Source organism: Adiantum capillus-veneris, chromosome 4 (assembly GCF_014529385.1).
Source record: "Adiantum capillus-veneris isolate H3 chromosome 4, ASM1452938v2, whole genome shotgun sequence".
Classification (NCBI taxonomy): domain Eukaryota; kingdom Viridiplantae; phylum Streptophyta; class Polypodiopsida; order Polypodiales; family Pteridaceae; genus Adiantum; species Adiantum capillus-veneris.
Window position 1 is genome coordinate 27,563,104 of NC_140934.1, and position 10,458 is coordinate 27,573,561.

The following is a 10,458-nucleotide window of genomic DNA, read 5'->3' on the forward strand; positions in this document are numbered from 1 at the left end:
ACAAAAACCAAGGAAACCCTCATCTTCCTTTTCTAGTCTATCTGACCTAAGAGTTTTGCCTAAGGCCGCTCTGTCGGACTCGGTTGGGTTCACTCTTGTCTAGGTACTCGATCTTCAGCAACGGTGCCAATGTCTGGGGGTCCAAACAGATCAACACATATCACATCTCTGAAAGAGACGAAATCAAGATGAAATGTCAATCTTCGGAAGTGAATGACTTGACTAGGGCATGGAGGCACGCCAAGAGGTTGTCAGGATCTTGTCTGAACACAACACATTCCACTACAACACTTGATTTATACTCGATGCATTAAATCTCTAATCCTTTCTATAGGTTCTCTCACCAAACTACATACAAATCCTTAAACAATTCATCTCCAAATGACTCCAAACTTTATAGGCAATATGCACGGGGCTATGTGAACATAATTGGGTCATCAAATTTGCAAGAAGACCTCATGCAAAAATGTACTCACTGTCTGATGCAGATTAGCTTTTCAAATTTGGGATATGCCTACTGGTTCTCCTAAGTGCTAGGACTCACATGCAACCAAAAAATTCTTGATATGACACTTGGATAGAGAGAAATGTCACCTCAAAGGTCATAGATGAAGTTGCTCGATTTATGCACGACGCTTGCAATGTAGCTATCCACACATAGAGCTTGTCATGACAAACACAGTGGTGCCCTCGGAAATCCAATGTGATAACCATGTAGTGTGGTGTGAGAAACTCAAAGACATGGTGCAAGAGAGAACACAAAACGTACAGAGATAAAACCTTATCCGTTCTTCTTCATAATAATCATCACACAAAAAAGATTACAAGATTGCCTTTTATACCCTGGCTTGGGGTTTTATGGTACAAAATCAAGAATTACCATTCTTCTCATCAACAATACATCCTAGGCTTCTAATTACTATCAGTTTTAGATTCAGATTATGGGGAATTCTACATCATCAAGAATTACTCTTACAATTGCTGGGGGGATAAAGTGAACTAGAGAGTCTTTGTTGGATTCTTCCACCATTTGGCAATGCCAAGTGTGTGAGTTTTGAAGAATAGTTGGTGCTAGAGAAGATGTGGTCATTCTTTTTTATATTCATTGGGGTTGAAGATGCGGGAACCTGCCTCCAAGACTATGGTTTGTTTTTGTTTGAGAGCAGTTTATCGATGGAAGAAGGTGCAGTGCAAGTTTTCCCACTCCTAGTTCATGGTTAAGTGAGGAGATGGAACGATGGTCTATGTGAAGAAGAGAAGACAAATTGTGAAGCCTTGGAAGTGGCTTTTTGAAGTAGATTCATGGTGGATGCATAGCTAGATGAGGTGAAGCGAAAGATGGATGGGTTAAAGCAAAGCTTGGAAGGTGATTTTCAAGCATTCAAGTGGGAATTTGAAGCCCTTTGAGGATGGAAAATTAAGGTAACTGTTGTAGAGAATGTTGTTTTTCTAAAGTTGAGCAAGTTTATGGATTTCCTGCATGAGGAGGTGCGAGACAAAGTGGAGATAGATTGGCATGAGTCATATGAAGAAGTGGTGGCGTTAGCGAGAGGACGAACAAAGAAGATTCTAAAGAAGCAAGAAGCTAGGCGGGATTGGTTGAGTCAGGTGATGCCAAAGCGAGTTGATGTGGTGGAAGTTGATCCAAAGGTGGTGAAAAGGGATGTGCCAAATGCAAGAGGAACCAAGGGTTCTATTGCTGCAAAGAGATAAAGCAATTTCTATGCTGAGTATTCCGGTTAGAGAAGCTCCAAATATGGTTTTGGATTGGTTAGAAGATGCATGAAAGAGTCTAGGTATGGTTATTGAAGCCCCATTGAAATGTGCTAGATATCAGAAGGTATGGTTTGCAGATGAAGTTGAAGCACTAAAGCTGGAGGAGATTCTAGAGCTCGAGACATAGGAGGATGCTGAAACAAGTGATAGCAATTCTATGGATGTAGATAAGAGTTGGGAAACTAAATTGTCTCAGTCAAGGTATGAGGAATTTGATCTCTTGCTTATGAGTAGAGATGTGGTGAATATGTGTGAGGAGCATGGAGAAAAGCAAGCTGATATGCTGGATATAGACCAAGTGGAGAAGTCCAACCCTACAAGTGGAGATAAGCAGGTGAAAATGGTATGTGATGCCATTCTAATGGCCATGCTTGTGAAATTTGTAGTGGAGTGTGCTATGGCGGTGCAACAGGTGCATAATTTTGATAAGAGGGATAGAGCAGCCTCAACAATTGAGGAGGAACAGCTGGGTATTGTGGTATTGGGAAAGGCTTTGTCTTTTTGGGCTGAGGATGAGGTGCAGGAGCAGCTATTTGAAGAGCAGACAAGTAAATCCAACAAGCAGGAGGTGTTGATCAACCTTGAAGGGCCAATTAATGATGAAGGTCTCAATGTTGTTGGGATTGAGTTCGTTGCACATGCACAGGAGAGCATAGGGCCAAAGGTGGAAGAGTGTCTAGTGCAGCAGGAATGTTCCATGGTAGATGAATGGAAATCCCAGGTTGGGTCCAAGCTTTCAATGGAGGTATATGTGACATGGTTGAAAGGTAGGTCGGTGAGTGCAGCTGTGTAGTGGGTTGTCAACAAGCAGATACAGAGTTTTCTTGAAGAGGACCCCGCTTTATATGGTTGGGAGGGAGGGTCATGTACATATCTACATAGTGAAAGTGGTGTTGTGCTTGGTGATGCTTTGTTAGAGGTGAACAGTGTGCCAATGGATGCTTGGAGTGATCGAGATATGCCATAGGCAGTTTATGTGTGTGGTTGGCTATATGCCTTGGTGTAGCATTATGGGAAGTTGTTGATATATGGGTGTGATCAAAGTGAAGTGTTTGACCCATGTGAAATCTATGCTATGAAGCAGGGGGCTCGGCAGGCTACTTGAGCAAAGGTGACGAGTGTGGCAGGAGTCAAGATTTGTACATATGGCAGGTATTTTGTGATGTACATAGTGTTTGCTTTGATGTGGTAGTTCTAGAGTTCAATAAGCATGTGTGTGGTTGAACATAAATGTTCAACAAGGGGGTTGGGCAATGATAGTGCAACCGAAGTTGGTCGGATTTTGAAAGTGTGCAGAGCAAGGCTAAGGGTGCATACAGGGGCATGGTGGAGTGCTAAAGCAATTGTGAAGACCCTGGACAGCCAGGTGATTTTATGTCTAATGTGATGTTTTAAGCCTAACAAGCTCCAACATGGGCCAATAAAGATGGTAGGTACATGTGTCCAAAGTGTTGCTATTGTGCATTGGGATGTGGTGTTCAAAAGCCGATCTAGATGGCTCCTAAAATGGAGCTACGGTGCGAAAGATATGTGAGTCCAAAGATGGAAGGTCTTGTAGAATCTCAACAATAGGGAAAGTTGAGATATGAAATTAGAGCTAGTGTGTGTGGATAGATTCAAGTGCTTCAATTGTGGAGCATGCCAGTCTTTTCTAATTGTCAATCAGAGCTCAGACGGGCAAGTTATGGCCAATTGAAGGTTTGTCGAGGACCAGTTGTGGGCCAAGTTGATCGCATTGATAGATGTGCCATTTGAAGTTTCTTTCACCTTGAAGAGATTTAAGAAGGTGGTATGCATCATGTGAAGTCAGTAGGATTTGACAGCTTGACAATTGGAGTTACGGTTTCCAAGATACATCTCATCGAAGTTTGATGCGAATGCTAGAGGGGAAGTGACAAGTAGTGTTTCTCGATTTTTGGGCACTTTGTTTGAGTCCATAGTGGAGAGAAAAACCAGCAGGGTTTGCATGGTTTTAAGGCAGTAAGGTGAAGTTCTAGATTGGGAATCAGAGCACATGGCAGTAAATGGCAAGGAGCATATCCATTGCACAGGGGCATCTAGCGTATACAAAAAAGTCAATTCAATGAGCACAAAGCCTCGAGAGGAATTTGAGACCATTGATCCTAAATGTACCCTTAATCCATGTTACAATTTTTTTTATATTTACGTCAAGGACTTATTTTCTTCTTCTCGGCAAGCCACCTCCCCCTACTTGACAGAAGCCATCCGCAAGTTTCTAGCACTAGTTTTACATGCAGCATTCCGTTCGTTTCTTGGAATAATTGTTTGTTCCTAAAAACCCATATGGCTTTCAGGATTACACCTCTAGCTATACAAATTTTCGTCCTCAACTCTTCATCGTCTAAGCACCTAGAGTGTAGCGCTATGTCTCATCTAAAGAATGGCATGCCAAGTTGGCAAAACATATGGTATTAAGCTATATTTTAACAAACCCTTTCCTCTTCTCTTTTGTAAGTTGTAGCCTTCACCCCACAAGCTCTCAGGTCACCGTCATCCACTTCTTAAAAATCGTTCCCATAAATTCACGAGAGAGACGCAACTTGGTATGCAACATTGCTCTCACTCCTCCCACAAGCACGTGCACAACTCAGCTCTTAACACTCACAAGCCTACTAGGCCACATCACTTCGAAAAACCAAATTGCCGACGACCATATAATTCTGTCATTTCTCTCCAATCGCGATTCAATCTAGACCGACGGAATGTTCCTTAATATCTCTGTTCAACTAAACGTACTTGACGGCATGGCCAACAAGTAGGACTATTGGAAACAAGGTGAGGGATCACGAGGGCCTGCCAATGGAAGGATTTGTGGAGGTGCTTTTAGGAAGTAGGAAGAGGGGAGCATTGAAGAACAAACATGGATATGGTAAAGTGCAGAGCTACAAAAATAGTGAAAACTGCTGGCCAGCTTCGTCTTCAAAGCAGGCTATATCATACAAAGGTTGCAGCTGAATGATGGCAAAGGACACCATTTTAGAGCAAGCGAAGCTCTACTGGCAAAAATTCGCTCAAGAGGGCTATAGAGACCAACTTGAGAAAAATGGCCCTCACTCAATTCTCTCCAGCTTCGGTACTGCCACTGTCAATTGATGACGACTTTAATGTAACCATTCTGTGATGAAAATCCGGAGTGCTCACAATTTTGGACCCTTTCTTGTGCTTTACGAGGGGAATCAAAGATTGAACAACATCTGTCATAAGAGGACGATAATCTGCCTTAGGCTGAGCTGAACACACATTGCGGCTATGGCAGCTACCTGCACAGCATTTTTTGTCATTCAAAATCCTTCGGTTTCTGCTTTAATATTTTCTATCCAGAATCACCCATTTCAACCTACAAGCGCAAATAGCAAGCAAACCTGAATTAGGTCCTTTACTGCAAATTGTCCCTCCATGACCGGATCCACCATCTCCACAAGCTTGTCCCTATCTGTGAGTCGAGGAAGAGCTTGGAAGCAAAGTCACCTTAGAAACGTGTTGCAAGCATAGAATGCTCATTCACCCATTTGAAGCTTACCCAAGGTACAAGAACACCCTACCCGGGTGGCCTTTTCATGTCAACCGGGACGCGTCCTGTGAGAAGTTCCAGTAAAACCATGCCATAGCTATATACATCGGACTTCGTTGTCAAATGCCCCGTTAGTGCATACCTTCAGAGACATTGGAGCACATCAAGAAACTCTGAAAGAGCTCAAAAGACCTACAAAGCCTATACATAATTTCTCTTCATTCTTACTCTGGGGCAACATAGCCGTGGGTTCCCAAAACACGAGTTGAAACCAGCCCTCCAACCTTGTCAGATCCAAGCTTAGCTAAACCGAAGTCAGACACCTTGGCATTGAAATTGGAATCCAGAAGTATGTTGCTGCTTTTGAAATCGCGATGTATTACCGGAGGACTCACGCACTCATGGAGGTACTCAAGACCCTTTGCAGAGTCTAGAGCTATTCTCATGTGAGTTTCCCAGTTGAGAATTGGAGGATTGCCAGATGTTCCTGCACCATTTAACGATAAGTTGAGAGCAAAACATGGAAAATTGAAGTATGTTTGTTAAAACATGTCGGGAGCTAACACATCATGAGCCTCAGATTGGCTCCATTAGTGAACACACTCTCCGCGCTTTTCGTTTCTTGTGAAGGACATAAGTTCAGGAAAACACGAGGGCCCATACCATCTGAATACAAGTGTTCTTGAAGGTTTCCATTCGGCATGTACTCATAGACCAGTAACCGGTGATCTTGATCGGCGCAATAACCAAGCAAACCAACAAGGTATGGAGAATGAAGGCGGTTGAGCATGTCAACCTGTCCCACAATTAGGAAAGGTCACCACTTAGGTAAATTTCACAAAATCACTTTTTGATAAGTGCTAAGACTGCAATTTTGCTCATACAGAATATCTTCCATCTTCCATAAACCTATAGCTAGCTTCACATAGAATGCCACCATCCAACATATGCCCACTCACACCCACATGAACCGTACTCCACATGTAGACAGACATGTTTTACATCGAATACAAGATTATGCACCTCTATGCGAAACTCATGATCGCCTTGCTTGCTTGACCGATCTAGCTGCTTGATGGCAGCTTGTTGCCCATCTGGAAGCACTCCTTGGAAAACAGATCCAAATCCACCATGACCGACTACGTTGCCCTGATTGAAATTACAGGTAGCTCCCTATAATTGTTTGAAGGTAAACACCTGAGACTCTCTCTGCTCCAAGCTTACAGTTGAGACCGTGGTAGAATCTGGCAATTGCACATTCTTGCTCTTGAACCCTGCTCATGCAGAGAATTACATAATCAGGAAGGCAATCTTGATATAAACCAAATAGGCATCGCATAACAGCAAAGAAACTAGTATCAAAGTGCGTTCTCTATCTTTGTTAATGCATGAAATGGCAACACACACACAAAAAGCTTGGTACCATATGGTAACGTACACACACAATTAACCTATTACATAGTTAAGAGCCTACACTAAACACAAGCATATTAGTGTATGCTTGTGAATAAAATTATTGAAAAAACTCTTCGTAGCTCTTTGTCTTATAAAGGTAATCAAAACAATACACCGCACTCTAATTTACAAAAGCAGTTATGTACATACATTATTGATTCAAGAAATTGCTAGCTCTTGTTGCTCAAACCTCATAAAGGGCAAACCCAAAAAATGGAAAAGGCACATCAATGAGAAGACAATTAGCTATCCCAAACTCCCATCATCACTTTGATTGTACACATGACTCTGTATTCCTCCAACCATTACTGGACTGTATATGGGATCATCGTCATTTCGGTCGGTCCTATCAATGCCATCCTGAGAGATTTTACTGGAGAATATCCAAAAACATCCTTAACCAAATGATTTTTTTGCCTACCTTTGTCCTTTATATCCACAAATTGACTGGTTCCCTTTACAGGACACTCTCTCTTTATTGAGAAGCCTTGCTCAATTTTTCGGAACACTACTAGCATGATCTCTCTCTCTCTCTCTCTCTCTCTCTCTCTCTCTCTCTCTCTCTCTCTCTCACACACACACACACACACACACACAGTCTGAGACTCTGAGGCAATCGACTCATCTAATTGCGTCACCAACCCTGTACGAACCCTTGCGGACTGCGGAGCGCTGTGTAGCTGCAGCCAGTTATTACCGTGTAGAGGTACTCCTAGAGAGAGAGCTCGAGGACCTCATGCTCTACAGCCGTGATGTCGACAACCAGAGAGAGGCCTCCCTCACCCTCCTCAACCCCAGTCACTAGCTCCACGGCGCACATCGACTTTCAAGCCTGAGTTGGACGCAGTCGCCGAGTGCAGCAGTAGACTCCCACACGCACACAAACTTCTAAGTTCAAAGGCTCGATTGTCCAAGTTGAACTCCGCACGAAAATCGCATGCTCTGCAAATTTGGTGGTCGTCGAGGTGGACGTCATCGATTGAAGGACGCCCAAGCAAGCCCAACACTAAGGCCTTTCCTTAGCATGCCAAAAAAGTACTTATCCACTTTCCATAAGGCAAAGAATAGAACTAAGAAAGACTTGAAAAGCCAAAGCAACAAGCCAAAGTTTCAATGCCCGAAAAAAGCTTTTTTTCGAAAACTTGGAAAACCTACATATTGTGGTGTGAGGGTCAAACTTGGCCGGACAAGCCCAAGGTGAAATGTGTGCCAAGATTTAGTCCGTTGTACGCTCTCCTATGGTCAATATAAGGAGCTACTTAGGCTTGTGTCACACATGGGCGGTGCCCACCATCCATGACATGGCACGTTTGAGGCCGGCGCCCATTTTCGATAAAAAAAAAGGATGTCCGAGTACAAGGCGGACGGAAGTAATATTTTAAAAATGGGAAAATTACCAAAATACTCCTCTAATTTGAGAAAATTCCCAAAATATCCCTCAAATTTCAAAAATTCCCAAAATGCCCCCGATATTTTGTCATAAATTCCCAAAATGCCCTTCAAATTTTCCAAAATTACAATGGGCCACAGAAGTGGTTGGAACCACTAAAGTGGCTCATGCCTCGATTCTAGTATATTAAGCATAACTTTTGCGTATGACATAAAATTTTTGTGAAACTTCTTAAGTGTCTTGTTAGGATGTCTTTAAGAGTCATATTTGAGTTAAAAATGCTAAAAATAAAATTTTACTTTTATAGAAAGAGCCTTCTTTGCGTAAAATTGTAATTTACTACTTAAATTGGGCGAGTAGTAAATGTTGTCAGTCTTTATGTAAGCAACATAGAAGTGTGATAGACTCAGCCCACTGCCATGGTGCTTAATACAATTTACTCACAAATTGTGAGTTTTGCCACACAAAAAAAAAGAAGCAGAAGTGTGATAGACTCATTACATATATATTGAGGGATTTTTCAAAGAAGTTTTAAGTCTGTTTTAAAAAAAGGTCTGCCACTGAGTCAATTTAGTAAAATTGTACGCATACTTTCAATCCTTGACCTATTTTTCTCGACATTTTTTATCAATTGATACTATGTACTCCATGTATTTCCTTGAGAGGGTTTTTTGTGTCTATCTAAATAACTGCTAAATTATTTTTTTTTACAAAAGCCTCTTATAACCATAAAAGTGGCTTTTAAAAAAAAAAACAGGACTAGTGTTAATGACAAGTAGGTTAAAAATTTACCCTTGAAATGATTGATAATGGTCACCCTTGAGAATGAGCCCATTCGGAAGGAAAGCAATCAAGTAGCCATTGCCAGAGAGAGGGTCACATGCAAAGTGAAAGCTTCTTCAGTTAGGAATAACTGTAGGTTTATCTCATCATCCTCTCCTCTCTCAAGCATGCACATACTCGCGCACTGCACCTCTGAACGAGTATACAAAGCTTTGAGAGTGTTGCTTTCAAGAAAATGTGAACTCTATTTGGAAGTAGGAAGAAATGTTCATCTGGGACATCTTCATTGGTTCTCCTCAATACCCCATCAAAAACAAGCCGTGTGCCTCTACAGACTATGGCACTACCTTTTGATGGAACAGAGGGAGGGGGGGGGGCGCTCTTACTATTTCTTTTCACCCACATGGCACCATTAGAGAAAAGCATGTCCTTTTTACACGGCCTCAAAAACCCTCCGCATCAACACTTCCTTTGTCTCAAAAGACACTGCCAACAAATTGGGTTTTTTCTTTTTTTGGGGGGGTTTGGGGGGTTGGGGGTTGCACACCCGAGTCTCGAACTGCTAACAAAAACCAAAAGCTCTTTAATTAGATGTGTTTTATTCAAGCTTCTTGTCACTCGGCCGATCAATGCCAATAGAAAACATTCTATCTCGGTCATCTTTTCCCTTTGTAAGCTGCTTTGCTTTTCTAATAAATCTCTCGCTTTTGGCTTGTTTTGTCAACTTCAAACCGATCAAAGCAATGCACTGCCTCAGGGCAATCCCAACAAAAGGAGAAAAGGAAGACAGCGGGCTAGATAGAAGTGTCTTGGGTGTGGCATGGGTTTCCTTCTTCCAATGCAAATTCCCTACTTTGCATTATTAAAATTAGAAAAATCATGGAAAATTGTACCAAAGAATACCAAAATTCAAGTCAATGCAAAGCTGAGATTCCCGAGCCATCGTGCAAGTTGGAGCAAACTAAAGAGTCAAATTGGTGCCAAACCCATCTATTGTGGCAGAATAGGCTCAAATTGGCAAGCAATAATTGGGATACAATGATAGTGCACGTATCTCTCAACTAACCTATCTTGTTATGCTTGATACCATTCCTGAGATGCACCCTTGCTCACCTTCAATTGTTTGAGTATAACGATGCTAAAAACGAGAGCATTTGAATATAAATCAATATGACACACAGAGTCAAAAGTGCCACAAATTGACTCAAAATTCAAACAACTTGATCCATGATTTAGTGCAATTCTGGTTTGACGGTGAGAAAACCTACAAAGCTTAAGAGAATTTTAGTGCAGAAAACTTCAAATATAGTCAATTTACTTTGAAATTGTCATGAGAGAGAGAGAGAGAGAGAGAGAGAGAGAGAGAGAGAGAATGGATGGAAGTGAGCGTGCCTTCACAAGTGATAGACAGCTCCCGCAGGGCACCACTATAAAGCTTTCTAACCTCAAGTAAAAAAGGTTTTCAAAAGAGAAAATGAAGCCCACAAAACAAGTAGATTTAGTTTCTCTCACCTAAGATTAG

General features: G+C 41.9%; 1 pseudogene; it reads right to left on the reverse strand.

Annotated features, from left to right (window-relative positions):
- Nucleotides 1-4,851: 4,851 nt before the first annotated feature.
- LOC147458906 (putative serine/threonine-protein kinase PBL7) lies at nucleotides 4,852-7,583 on the reverse strand (annotated as a pseudogene).
- Between the last annotated feature and the right edge of the window lie 2,875 nt (nucleotides 7,584-10,458).